The sequence below is a fragment of the Cetorhinus maximus genome, unplaced genomic scaffold, assembly GCF_964194155.1.
Source record: "Cetorhinus maximus unplaced genomic scaffold, sCetMax3.hap1.1 HAP1_SCAFFOLD_2836, whole genome shotgun sequence".
Classification (NCBI taxonomy): Eukaryota; Metazoa; Chordata; class Chondrichthyes; order Lamniformes; family Cetorhinidae; genus Cetorhinus; species Cetorhinus maximus.
In genome coordinates, this window is record NW_027598767.1 from 22216 (window position 1) to 34776 (window position 12561).

General features: G+C 46.2%; 1 protein-coding gene across 1 annotated transcript in view; it reads right to left on the reverse strand.

The window, feature by feature from the left end:
- Positions 1-10133, reverse strand: part of LOC144677664 (cytochrome P450 2A9-like) — a 31045-nt gene extending 20912 nt beyond the window's left edge. Inside the window, exon 1 of the mRNA XM_078537693.1 lies at positions 9984-10133. The gene's annotated coding sequence lies outside the window, so the exon portion shown is untranslated. The remainder of the gene's footprint in view (positions 1-9983) is intronic.
- Positions 10134-12561: the final 2428 nt, after the last annotated feature.

A 12561-nucleotide genomic window follows, 5' to 3' on the forward strand; every position in this document is an offset into this window, starting at 1 on the left:
ATAGACACCGATGTTATGTGCAACATTATGAACTTGCAGACCTGTGTGAAGTCGCTCGTGATGGTCACCCAGAAATATAGCCATCAAAGGTGAAGCTGAAGCTATACGATGGAAAGATGCTCAACCCAAGAGGACAACTAAACCGAGAGCCCAATGCAATTGGGAAGAAAGAAGATCTGCAGTTCCAGATATTAGACAGTAAGCAAAATCTCCTCATCTCAGCTGAAACAAGTCAAAAGTCACAAGTCCTGGATTGGAAACTCTCCATGTACCAGAAGAGCTTTGCAGTGTTTCGCATGACACCAAGCCATTGACTGCTAAACTTATAAATTAGAAAAATATTTTCACGGACTTTGTATGTCTGCCTGGTGAATATCATCTTGAAATAGATGATAGTGTGAGGCCAACTCAGCATCTTCCAAGGTGAGTTCCAGCGGCCCTCAAGTCCAGTCTGAGAGACAAGATAGAGGAGTTAGAAAAGATGGGAGTGATTAAGAAAGTGACAACTCCCACAGACTCGATTAGCAGCATGTAGCAGTGAAACAACCTGGAAAGTTGAGAGTGTGCTTGGATCTAATGAACCTTAATAAAGTTTTGAAGAGATCTCACTACCCAATGCCAACTACTGAAAAAACTTTGCCGCAACTTGCCAAGGCAAAGATCTTTACCACCCTGGATCCGAAGGATAGATAATGGTAAGTGAAGTTGATGGAAACAGCAGTTTTCTGACTGTTCTGGACACCATTTGGGAGGTACGGATGTTGGATTTGTGAACCACCTAGAAATGTTCTTGCCCAGTTTGTCATCAGATTGTGAAGCTCTGCAGAAGCTCACTGCAAAGGATGTTCAGTGGTCCTGGACCCAGAACAAGAAGCAGCTTTCACTTATATCAAAAAACTCGTGACAACAACGTCATTGCTGAGGTACTGGGATGTCAATGACAAAGTCACTCTGCAGTTTAATGCCAGTGAACCAAAACTTGGATCAAACCTCCTGCAGCAAGGACAACCAGTTGCATTTGCATTCACAGTGTTAAGGCAAACTGAACGACGCTATGGGCAGATTGAGAAAGAGTCCCTGGCTATTGTCTCTGCTTGTGAGAACTTTAATCAGTATCTGTTTGGGAGAGTCAAAGTGTCGGCAGATTCTGACCACAAACCACATCAAAGCACCTCTCTCAAATCACTTCTATCTGCTCCAAATCTTTTGCAAACAATGTTACTTAGTTTGTAGAGATATCATTTGGAAGTGAAGTACAAGGAGGGGAAGCAAATGCACATCTCTGACATGCTGTCGATAACTGCAGTCCCTTCGAAAGAAGTTTATGACGCTAATACAGAGTATGAAATCTTCCAGATTCAATGACATACAATGGCACAGCATACTCTGGAAGTCATCCCCCAGGCAGAGACATTGAACCTGACAGACAAGTGTCTTGCTCAGATCAAGCAAACTAAGCCACAAGATGCAACTCCCCAAGTGCTACAGGCAGTAGTGATGAAGGGATGGCCTGAAACCACCTAGGCCACACCTGTTGCTTCAAAAGAATATTAGGCAGACTGAGATGAAGTGATTGCCCAAGATGGCATCTTGTACAAACAAACCACCCCTGAGGAGATGAGACAGGGGATGCTGAAGTGCATCCATGCAAGCCATCAAGGAATTGAGTCTAGTCTGAGGAAGGCAAGAGAAATGTGCTACTCTATATGGGCAACGAAATCAAGGACCACATCAGTGCTTGTGATGAACATCAAGCTAAGCAAGCTAAAGAGTTGCTCATGACTCACGACATCCCAGACAAACTATTGATGAAGCTTGGAGTAGACCTCTTCACTGTATTTGGAATTAACTATCTCGCCACTGAAAGCACACTTCAGTTCTCAAGGCATTCCTGACATTGTTATGAGTGACAATGGCCCTCAGTTCTTGAGTGAAGAATTCAGTCATTTAATGAATGATTGGGAAAAATTCAGCACTAGACATCTCCACATTATCCTCAGTCAAATGGAACGGCTGAGGCAGTGGTGAAAATTGCCAAAGCAATCATCAAATAATTGAATAGATCCAGCACAGAGGTGTAGGGTGTGACCTTTGAGTGGAGAAACACAGCTACTGAAGGCATGGAAAGTAGTCCAGTCTAGCGACTAATGTCACACCGCACCCAAACTACTCTTCCAATAGCTAAAAAACTGCTGAGGCCAGATGTCCAGAAGTTGTAACAGGAGTGAGTGACAAGATCAAAGTGAAATGACAGCCAAAGTTCACTTTGATGAAGCAGCCAAATCACTGCCAGAGCTGAGAGCTGGATTGCTGGTCAGAGTGCAAACATTGATTGTACTCAACAAAAGTCAGCCCACTTGATAACTTGGAACCTGTATAGAGAAGTTGATAACTCAGTCTGAAACAATGAAAGTGAATGACCAGATATATTGTCGCAACTGCAGACACAAACGTGCAACCAGAGAAGCTTCTCCTTCACAGCAGACAGCTGATGAGGAAGAGTCGATCTCGCCAACTGAACAAGGAATGGAACGACCAACAGTCCCAGAAGTCAACTGCTCCCCAACAACTACAATTGATCAGTAGTAACACTTGCCATGGCAACGACATTTCCCAGAACAGCAATGTCACCCTAGGAACCAGCAGACACCAGACGAACAACAAACAATAACACATATGAGTACTATTAGTAGACTTGAATGCTTTAAAGATTATTAAATGCATGTGTAGAGGCAGACAAAAGTGAGACAGACTAGAATGAACATTTTTCTGATCGCTGTGATGACTTTTTGATAGACCCTGTATGTGAGTAACTTGCAACTGAAAATGATAGCGCATGCGATGAGTTTTTTCCCTTTATGAAAAGGGGATATTGGAGAAATGCCTTTGTGCTCTGCTACCTCTTGTGTATTGTGTCTTGCCATAGTCATGTGACCACTGAAGTCATCTTGCTTGAAACACAAGCATTGTGCAGAAGCCATTTTTACTGACCACATGAAACAATGGGAACATGAACATAGATTCAGAAGGAAGAGAAGCAAAACTGGAAATGGAAGAGAGGAAGTCAGAAAACAAGTCTGGAAGGCAGAGGAAGCAGAGACCAGAAAATAAACAACAGAAGAGTTGTTCAGTGATTAGCGGTATAAACTTCAACGCAAGCAGTCTAGTGAGTAAGGCAGATGGGTTGAGGGCAAAGATAGTCACTTGGAAGTATGATGTCACAGCTATTACTGAAACGTGGTTTAAAGAGGGGCAGGAATGGCAGGTCAACATTCCTGGTTACAGCGTTTTCAGACAGTATAGAGACAGGTAAAAATGGAGGTGGGGGTTCACAACACTGGTTAAGGAAATAATTGCAGCTGTGAGGAGGGATGATGTTCGAGAAGGATCATCAAATGAGACAGTATGGGTTGAACTGAAGGGAAAAAGGGACAATCACACTACTGGAAGTATCCTATAGACCCCTAAACAGTCAGGGAGATAGATTGCTGAGAATGCAGAAATTAAAGGGCAGTAATAATAGAGGATATCAACTAGCCTGAGATAGTATCAGTGTAAACAGTGTAGAGAGGGCAGAATTCTTAAAATTGCATTCACGAGAACTTTTCTTAGTTGATATATAGCAAGCCCAACAAGACAATGGGCAGTTAGTTTTAGGGAATTAATCTGGGCAGTTGGTAGGGATATCAGTGAGGGAGCACATTAGAAGAAGTGATCAGAATTTAGTTGGATTTAGCGTAGTTAAGGACAGAAATAGTCCAGGAGTAAAAGTTTTAAATTGGGGAAAGGCTCATTTGTAATAAGGTGAGATGTGATTTGGAAAAAGTGGACTGGAAACAGCTACTCAAAGGTAAATCGGTGTCAGAGCAGAGGGGAGGCATTGAAGGAGGAGACAGTGAGGGTTCAGAATAAATATGTTCCCAGAAAGCGAAAGGTTGGGACTCCCAAATCTAAAGCCCCTGGGATGTCAAAGAGTGAGTGCCTACAGAGTAGGCACAAACAGAAAGTTATGTTAAGTACCGAGCTCAATATTGCAGAAAGCCTAGAGGAGTACAAAACGTGAGAGGATGGAATTAAAAAGGAAATTAGGAAAAGAAAGAAGGGACAAGGGAAAATATTGGGCCGAATCATCCCAGATTTGCACTGAGTGCAGTAGCAGCTGGGAAAAAGAATATTTTACCCGCCGGTTGCAATGGAGGTTTTTCACACTTTATCATCCCAACCCTGCCTCATTAATCATGCATTCCTGGAAACACCCCGGGTTGCTGGTGGGCAGACTCTGATTTTCCCACCCCGCCATCACCTCGCTGCTTCCTCACGCCGGGCGCCTTATTTAAAGTGTAGCCGCTTGCAGACCTGTCAGTGCTTCCTGCCCAGGACTGCTGCACAGAAGACAAGGCCCCAAAAGGCAACAAGACTGCAGACCCCGATTCATTGATGTGTCCCTGGAATGCCTTCTGGATGCTGTGGAGGCCTGCCTTGATGTCCTCTGACCCTGCTTTGGACAGAGGCCAGCAAGCAAGGTTACCAATCCAGCATGGGAGACAGTGGCAGCAGTGGCCAGCGCCAACAGCCAGCAAAAGAGGACAGCCACCCAGTGCCCAAAGAGGATGAATGGTCTCATCCGTGCTGCCAGGGTAAGTCACTCTTCACTCACACACTCACAAACCCATCCATCATCCACAGGGATCTCAAACCTCAAGGGACAACACCACTAAATCTCACACACCCTCACATCTCCATCAGGCCCATCTCCTCTCGAGCTCACATCCTCATCCCATCCATGGCTGCGCTCATCACACAAACGTTCCACGCATGTGTCCAGCTCACACTCTCTCCATCAGTTTTCATTCAGGAGAAGCTGGCTGACCACAGCAGGGAGGTGGTCCACATTATGCCCCTCGCTCACATTGAGAAGCGTGCCATTGTGCTGTCTGTTGAGGACATGGACCGAGCTTGCAGCGACGGTGAGATTGGCGACGAACACCCATTTGAGTATCCTGTACCACGTCATTCCTCTCTCAATGCAAACGTGAGTGCTCTCTCTCCTGTTTTTAACTCTGCTGCCATGCGCTAACTTGATTCACAGGGAGCTCTTCCAAGTGACTGACATCCTCGGCCAGCCTGTCCCTCAGCTCCATCCAGGTCCTCACCTCCAGCAAAGAGGACACCTCCTCCATAGAAGTGCTGGAAATAAGCAGCCTGGAAGACCCATCACAGCACTTACCCATGCCCTCCACCAGCGCAGCAACACACCTCGGTGGGACCTAGATCTAGAGCAGGCTCAAGTTCATAGAGGGAAACGGGGCATCTCGATGTCCCTCCAGGAGGGACTTCTCATGGAGTCAGGCCAGGGCCCTTGGGCACCTGAAGGGAGAAGGAGCGGCAGCTGGACGCCCCTGGGTCATCCACTCAGGAATCTCGGAGGCTGCCTTCTCCCTCTGAGTCTCGTTTGCCTGTGACCCCCTCAACCTCACCTTCTGTCACTGCAGAGGGAGCAGCTGGTCTACAGGAGGACAGCCAAAGCAAGCCGGGACCCTCAAGGCCTCGGCTCATCAGAGGACCCATGCCAAAGTCCTCAGAGGCAAAACCATTGCACAGGCTGGCTCCACCCCTACTGTGGATGTCAGGGCAGCACCTAGAAGTGTTAGGCCTAGAAAATTTAAGAAGTTCTGATCTCAAGTGGTTGCACGGGTGATCACATTTTGTCACTTCATAATCTGAAAATATATTCACTTTCACTGAATAATGTATAATGGTGTCTTTCAGCTTCATTGACAGGCTTCGCGAGTCCTCCCCCTACATCTCACCCCCATTAGCAGTTCAACAGCACACAGCCGGCCCACGAGTGATTCTGGAGGGAGAAGTGTGTGTGTGTGGCAGGACCTTTTGGAGCCTTGTATAAGCATTCTCCCTCGCATGCAGATCCATCCTCTATCACACTCATCTCAATGTCCTGAGCATTTTCAATGCTGCCTGCTGCAGTTCTCTTTCAGTTGTCCATCTGAACTGACCTGAATCTCCGCCCGCCCATTGATCACACTCCCATGCAGCACCTGTTCCTGCCCAACATGAGTCTTCTTTTACTTTTGGATTTAGAAGCATGGTGCACGTAGCATTCATTTTTAGCTTCCTCGTCCTTTCCCCTCCCCCAGTCACCCATGTCCTTTCCCCCATCACTGTTGACCCCCTGGCATCACCTTCCAATGCCAATCATCACCAACCAGCCAGAATCCTTTTCTTTCGAGGAAGTCCAGGAGAGCGTGCACATTCCCTACCTTTCTGAAAATCCCACCCCCATCCACATTGACCCCTCCGATCTCCTCCATCCTACCCTCAGGATCCATGTCTGCCTCCGCCCCACCAACTGCCGCTTCTGCTGACACTGTTGAACCCTCACCCTCCCACCTTAACGGCTCACTCTGACCTCTCTCTGTCTCACCCTCCCACCTTAACGGCTCACTCTGCCCTCTCTCAATCTCACCCTCCCACCTTAACGGCTCACTCTGACCTCTCTCAGTCTCACCATTCCCTCCTACCATGCCCACCCTCATTTCGCTTTTCAGGAGGCAGTTATCAACCCCACAGATCCCTCTCTTGCATGTTCACCTGAACAGCCTCACCCCACCCTTACTCCTTCCGCTCTCTGAACTCCTTCCTCCCCCTGAACTCCTTCCTCCCCCTGAACTCCTTCCCCAATCCGAATTCTTTCCCTTACACCTTCCTCTGCACTTAGACCTACCTTCCCCAGTTGCCCCCATTTCTCCCTCCCCCATACTCCCTCCCCACCTCCCATCTTCACACCCACCAACACCTTTATTCCCCCACTCCCAAACTCCACCCCGCACCCCCCACCCTGGACACACCTTCCACTCCCAGAAACTGAACTGGACCAGCAATATAAATCCTGTGGCTACAAGAACCGGTCAGAGGCTGGGAATCCTGTGGTGAGTAACTCACCTCCTGACTCCCCAAAGCCTGTCCACCATCTACAAGGCACAAAGCAGGAGTGTGATGGAATACTCTCCACTTGCCTGGATGAGTGCAGCTCCCACAACACTCAAGAAGATTGACGCCATCCAGGACAAAGCCGCCTACTTGATTGGCACCACATCCACAAACATTCACTCCCTCCACCACCGACAGACTCCCATGAGTGAATAATGAAAAAGTAAAACCTAGACCTTCCTCTCTACTCGCTCGGTACGTCTTCCTCTCCCACTCACACCTAGACCTTCCTCTCTACTCGCTCGGTACATCTTCCTCTCCCACTGGCACCTAGACCTTCCTCTGTACCCTCTTGGTACATCTTCCTCTCCCACTCACAGCTGGATCTTCCTCTCCACCCCCTCAATGATCATTCGTAGCAGAACATGGCCAAGACACTGAAACCCCGAAACAGAACCTCATCAGTGATTTTGCACCTTCCATGAGCTGCTTTGTCATGGAACCATGTCCATGAGAATCCACCCAGCAAGCCATGGACGTTCCTCCAGGTTCCCGTTGCTGTCGGGCTCCAGCATCTTCTGCTCCTTGAATGTCCACGATGTGAGCAAGGCCCTGGTGGGTAAGCACTTTTGCACGTCACACTTGTCAAGACGTGTTCTGCACCGACGTGTTTTCCCGCTGATTTGGGTGGTAAATTTGATGTTGGGGGGGGATGATTCCAGTGAGCTGGGCTTATAATGATATGCAGATGTATTACAATGAAGTTCCTGATGTGCGGCATTGGGAAATGCGGCCCGCCATTGACAGGCAGAGCAGACGATTGCAAACTGGTTTCACAACGTCGTGAAACCGATTTTCGGCCTTCCCGCCATATTGTCCGCTCATGCCCGCCATGACGCCTGACACCAGCGGGCACGGAAAATTCTGCCCATTGGCAAGTAAAATCAGCTGGGGTTGTTTCCTTTGAAACAGAGGAGCCTCAAAGGAGATTTAATGGACATGTATAAACTTATGAGGGGTCTTGATAGAGTGGATAGGAAACACCTATTTCCTTTAGCAGGGAAGTCAATAATAAGAGAGCAGAAATTTAATGTAATCTGTTTAAGGATTAGAGTGGAACTCTGGAGGTTTCTCACCCAAAGAGTGGTGGAGGTCTGGAACTCACTGCCTGACAAGGTGGTGGAGGCAGGAAACCTTACTGCATTTAAAATACACTTCGATAAGTACTTGAAATGTTGTAACCTACAGGACTACGGCTGAGGCGGTGTTAGGCTGAATAACTTTCTTTGGCTGGACAGATATGAGGGGCTGAATGGCCTTCAGTGCTGTACATTTGTCAAGTTTCTATGTGAAGGAAAGTTACCCTAAGACGTTAAGGAGTGCCATCCCAGAAAATTGAGAAATGTTATCCCAATGTTTCAAGGAATCTTATCCCAGCAAGTTAAAGAATGTCATTGGAGCTATTAGAAGTCATTACGTGAGCACATTAGGTACTGTTATCTGTCAGCAATAAGCAATTTCATCTCAGTATTCCGAGCTATGCAAAAACTACTAAGAAAACCATGTTTTATGGAATGCCAGAGTAACGAGTAATGTTGAGAAATGTTAGAATCATATCTCTCAAGATTGCATTTTTCTTTTACAAAATGGAAGGACTCGGTATTATCTGGACATCTGGATGTTCACCTGGGTTTTCTTTTTTAAAAGGTCATAAGTTCACCTTGGAGCTGTCAGCAAGCAGGCCACTTCTGAGAAATCATCTGACCCTTACGGTACTTGAGGAAGATTTGGTTGTTTGTTTTGAACTGCAATCACTAATTGATGGAGGAAACAATTGAAAAGGAAGGTTGATAACTTGCTGAAAATCACACAGGAGAGAGATAAAAAAACTTAGGTTGTGAACCTGCTGGTTTTGAAGGCAGTCTTGCTGGGGAACAAGCTGAGGAAGGAAAGCTACCCTGACTGGCTCGCTCTCTCTACATTGCCGGCAATTGTGTGGATATCAACCTGTAGCCAGAGAACCCTCATCTGAGTGTAACTGGTCTGCATTCAGACCTGCAAATCCGATACCAGTTAGTGAGAACTTCCAGACGTCCACCGGGACCAGCGACCCGTCTTCATACATGGGAACTCCAAGTTGACAGCGTCGAGACCCTGCAAACTTTATCCTTTATTTTATAACTCCCACCCTCCAAAGCCCATCTCTGCAGAGAGTTTTTATGTGTGTGTCTGTGTCAGTGTCTGTGTCTGTGTCAGTGTCTGTGTGTGTCTGTGTGTGTGTGTGTGTGTGCTGCGGGAGTTCTTTAGGAAGGGATAGATAGTTCCACTTCCCGATTACAATTGTGTGTTAACCAGTACTTGCAACTTGTTAAAAAGAAGTTTAGTTTTATAATAAACAATCATTCTGAGTTTATTTGAAAGAAGCCTGGTTGAAGACCCTTTTATCCTGGGCACCAGTAAGGAAAATAGACGATTGGCTATTTTAGTGAGAAAATTAAACTTTTAAATTAATTGTATGGCCTGCGGAGTAGTGAGGCTGGATGAAACACGCACTCCTCCCATCCCAGTTGTGACAGGAAGGTAATTTAAGCATGTTATGAGATATCACACAAGGACATGAAGGAATATCATCTGTGTTTTAAGAAAAGTAATTCCAGTGTATGAAGCTTGTCTAAGTTGTCAGAAATAAAAAAAATTATAGAAAAGACTGTCCTGCAACGAGCTTCTGGCTCAGTGGTGATATGTTACTGTTGGGAAATCCTAAAATAACAGCAATGGCCATGAAACACGATTGATGTGGCATATTCACAAATCAGTGCTGAATGTGTTTCTCTGACATTATTCTGTCCCCTAGGTTAGAGGATGCATCGTTTTGTATGTACATCAATTGGCTGCATCGGAAAGGAAGTTAGGAGGACTGTGCAGAGCCCAGGGATGGGAAAATGGGAAAAAGCTAGAAGCATAAAGATGGCAGATTGGGGGATGTCACAATAAAATGCAAATAGAACTGTCAGCCAAAAATACCAAGGACCTACCGAGTTTTTCACTGCTTGCTTCATTGATTGGTGTAACATATCTATCAGTGAATATATTGGCCTGGTCAACCAATGCATCCTTTATTGCCTCATAACCAGTCAGGACTGTGATTTTCTGATATCCGAGACAAATATTATACAAGTTGCCATATTTTTCTGCAAACTAAACACAGGGGAAAAATCAAATATATTTTTAATATTCTTTGTACATTTAATACATTTGAGCAGTGGCAGCAGAAGTGGTGAACCAAAGAGTATAAAGCAGTGAGAGAGAGTGAGTGAGAGAGAGGACCGAAGTAATGAGAGTATGTATTCAGAGAATTGAAAATAACAATAGAAGGAATGACATCCCAGGACAGCAGGTATGGGAGTATTGGAGTATTACTTTCCTTTCTAAGCTATGGAACTGGATTAAACTCAAAGCTGAGAAACTATGGCCAGGATTTTTTGGATGGTGGGGTTTCCCTTCCTGCGATCTGAGGAGCCGGGGTGGAGCAATATCCCGCTAACACTGTCTGACCTGCAGCAATTTCATCTCCAACGAGTGTTAATTGGCTGCAGGCAGGAATTCTGGCCCTCGTCCGGGAGGAAGTCCCGCCTTAGAGAGCTGTCGGTCATTCTGATTGGCCAGCAGACCTCTAGTCCCGGGATTCCAGGATGAGGTAAGTTTTGGTGGTCTCAGAACGGAGAGGGTAGGGGAGGCCTGCGGGGATAGACAGTGGGAGATTGTGGTGTCACAGGAGATGCGGGGGTGAAGGTGGTCTGGCAGTTACCGGACCTTAAGGGAAAGGCACCTGAAATTAAAGTGAAGCTGTTGTTGGAGACACCCCTCCACCCCTCCCGTGCGAGGCCTGAACCCGATTATTTTTGGACATCCCCCATGGAAAATAATTGGCCACTTAAGGGCCTCAATTGGGGCAAGGGCAGGCGGGCTTCCCATGGCTTCACCCACCCCAGCATAAAACTGAGAGAGGTCGGAGTGGGTGGGAACCCCATCTGAGGAATTTTACACTCATCCTCAAGCTACAAACCCACTGGCAGGGGAGAGTAAAATTCATGCCCGTAACTTGTTATTGCTTTTCGATTTATTAATGACTTAAACTGGATAAGTAGATAAACTGATTAACTAATATAAGAAAATTAAAACTAAAATAATCAATTACAATTGAAAACCTCAAGCTCATTTCTGGTATGGCTAGTTCGTTTAATCAATCTAGCCGTGGCAGGGGCCCTTAGTCCCATCGCATGGGCAGTTTTTTTTATTTGTTCATGGGATGTGGGCGTCGCTGGCTAGGCCAGCATTTATTGCCCATTCCTAATTGCCCTTGTTGAGAGGGCATTTTTAAGAGTCAACCACATTGCTGTGAGTCTGGAGTCACACGTAGGCCAGATCAGGTAACGACAGCAGGTTTCCTTCCCTAAGGACATAAGTGAACCAGATGGGTTTTTACAACAATCGGCAATGGTTTCATGGTCCAGAATTTTATTGAATTCAAATTTCACCATCTGACATGGTGGGATTGGAATCCAGGTCCCCAGAGCATTACCCTTGGTCTCGAGAAAACTAGTCCAGTGACAATACCACTATGCCACTGCCTCTCCTTAACATCTTGCTCCATGTGGAGCTGCTGGATGCTTCGTGTGTCCTGTATAACCATCTGTGCAGGAAGTGTTATCGCAGCTTGAACTCTGTTTTGTAACTTGAGCAGCAGCTGGCATCACTGCAGCACACCCATGAGGCTGAGAACTTTGTGGATGGCACATTTACAGAGGTGGTCGTCTCACAGCTTAAGAGTGTGCAGGTAGGTTGGGAATGGTTGGCTGCCAGGAAGTCAAGGAGAGGACCAGGCAGATAGAGAGAATCTCACTGTCTAACCGACACTCAGTTCTAAATACTGGTGAGAGTAATAGTTCACCTGGCCAGAAGCAAAATGGCTGGTTCAGCTGTACAGGGCGGCAGGAAGAAGATTGGGAAAGCAATAGTGATAGAAGATTCTATAGTGAGGGGAACAGAGAGCTGTTTCAGTGGCCACAGATGTGAATCCAGGATGGTAAGTTGCCTCCCTAGTGCCAGGGCCAGGGATTTTCCTGAGTGGCTACAGAACATTCTGGAGGGGACTGCTGAACGTCTAGAGGTGATGATCAATATCAGTACCAATGACATAGAGGACTGTGGTCCTACAGACAGATTTTAGGGAGTTAGTAAAAACTTAAACTGGAAAAGCAAAGTGGAGTTGAAAAAAAACAGCGCCTGCCATTTCACTCTGTCCATTGACATAAGCTTGAGGGCTCTCATTTTAGGATTTATGCTGCATGACTGATTTTACAACCTAACATTATCACAGTGGGGTGTCAGTTAAGTGAGCAGTTTGACAGCTCCAAGTTGTTTAGAATAAAAATGTTGATTTTCATAACAGAGTAGCTGAAGAAATTTCAATGTATTGGATGTTTTATCAATGCGAGTGTTTTTTTAAAATTGTGATGTCATCCATAGACACATAACTTGATTTTATGTCAGCATGGCTCCTGAGGTTTATCCAGGGTTGATACTAGCATGGCATGAAATGTGTAACGGCAA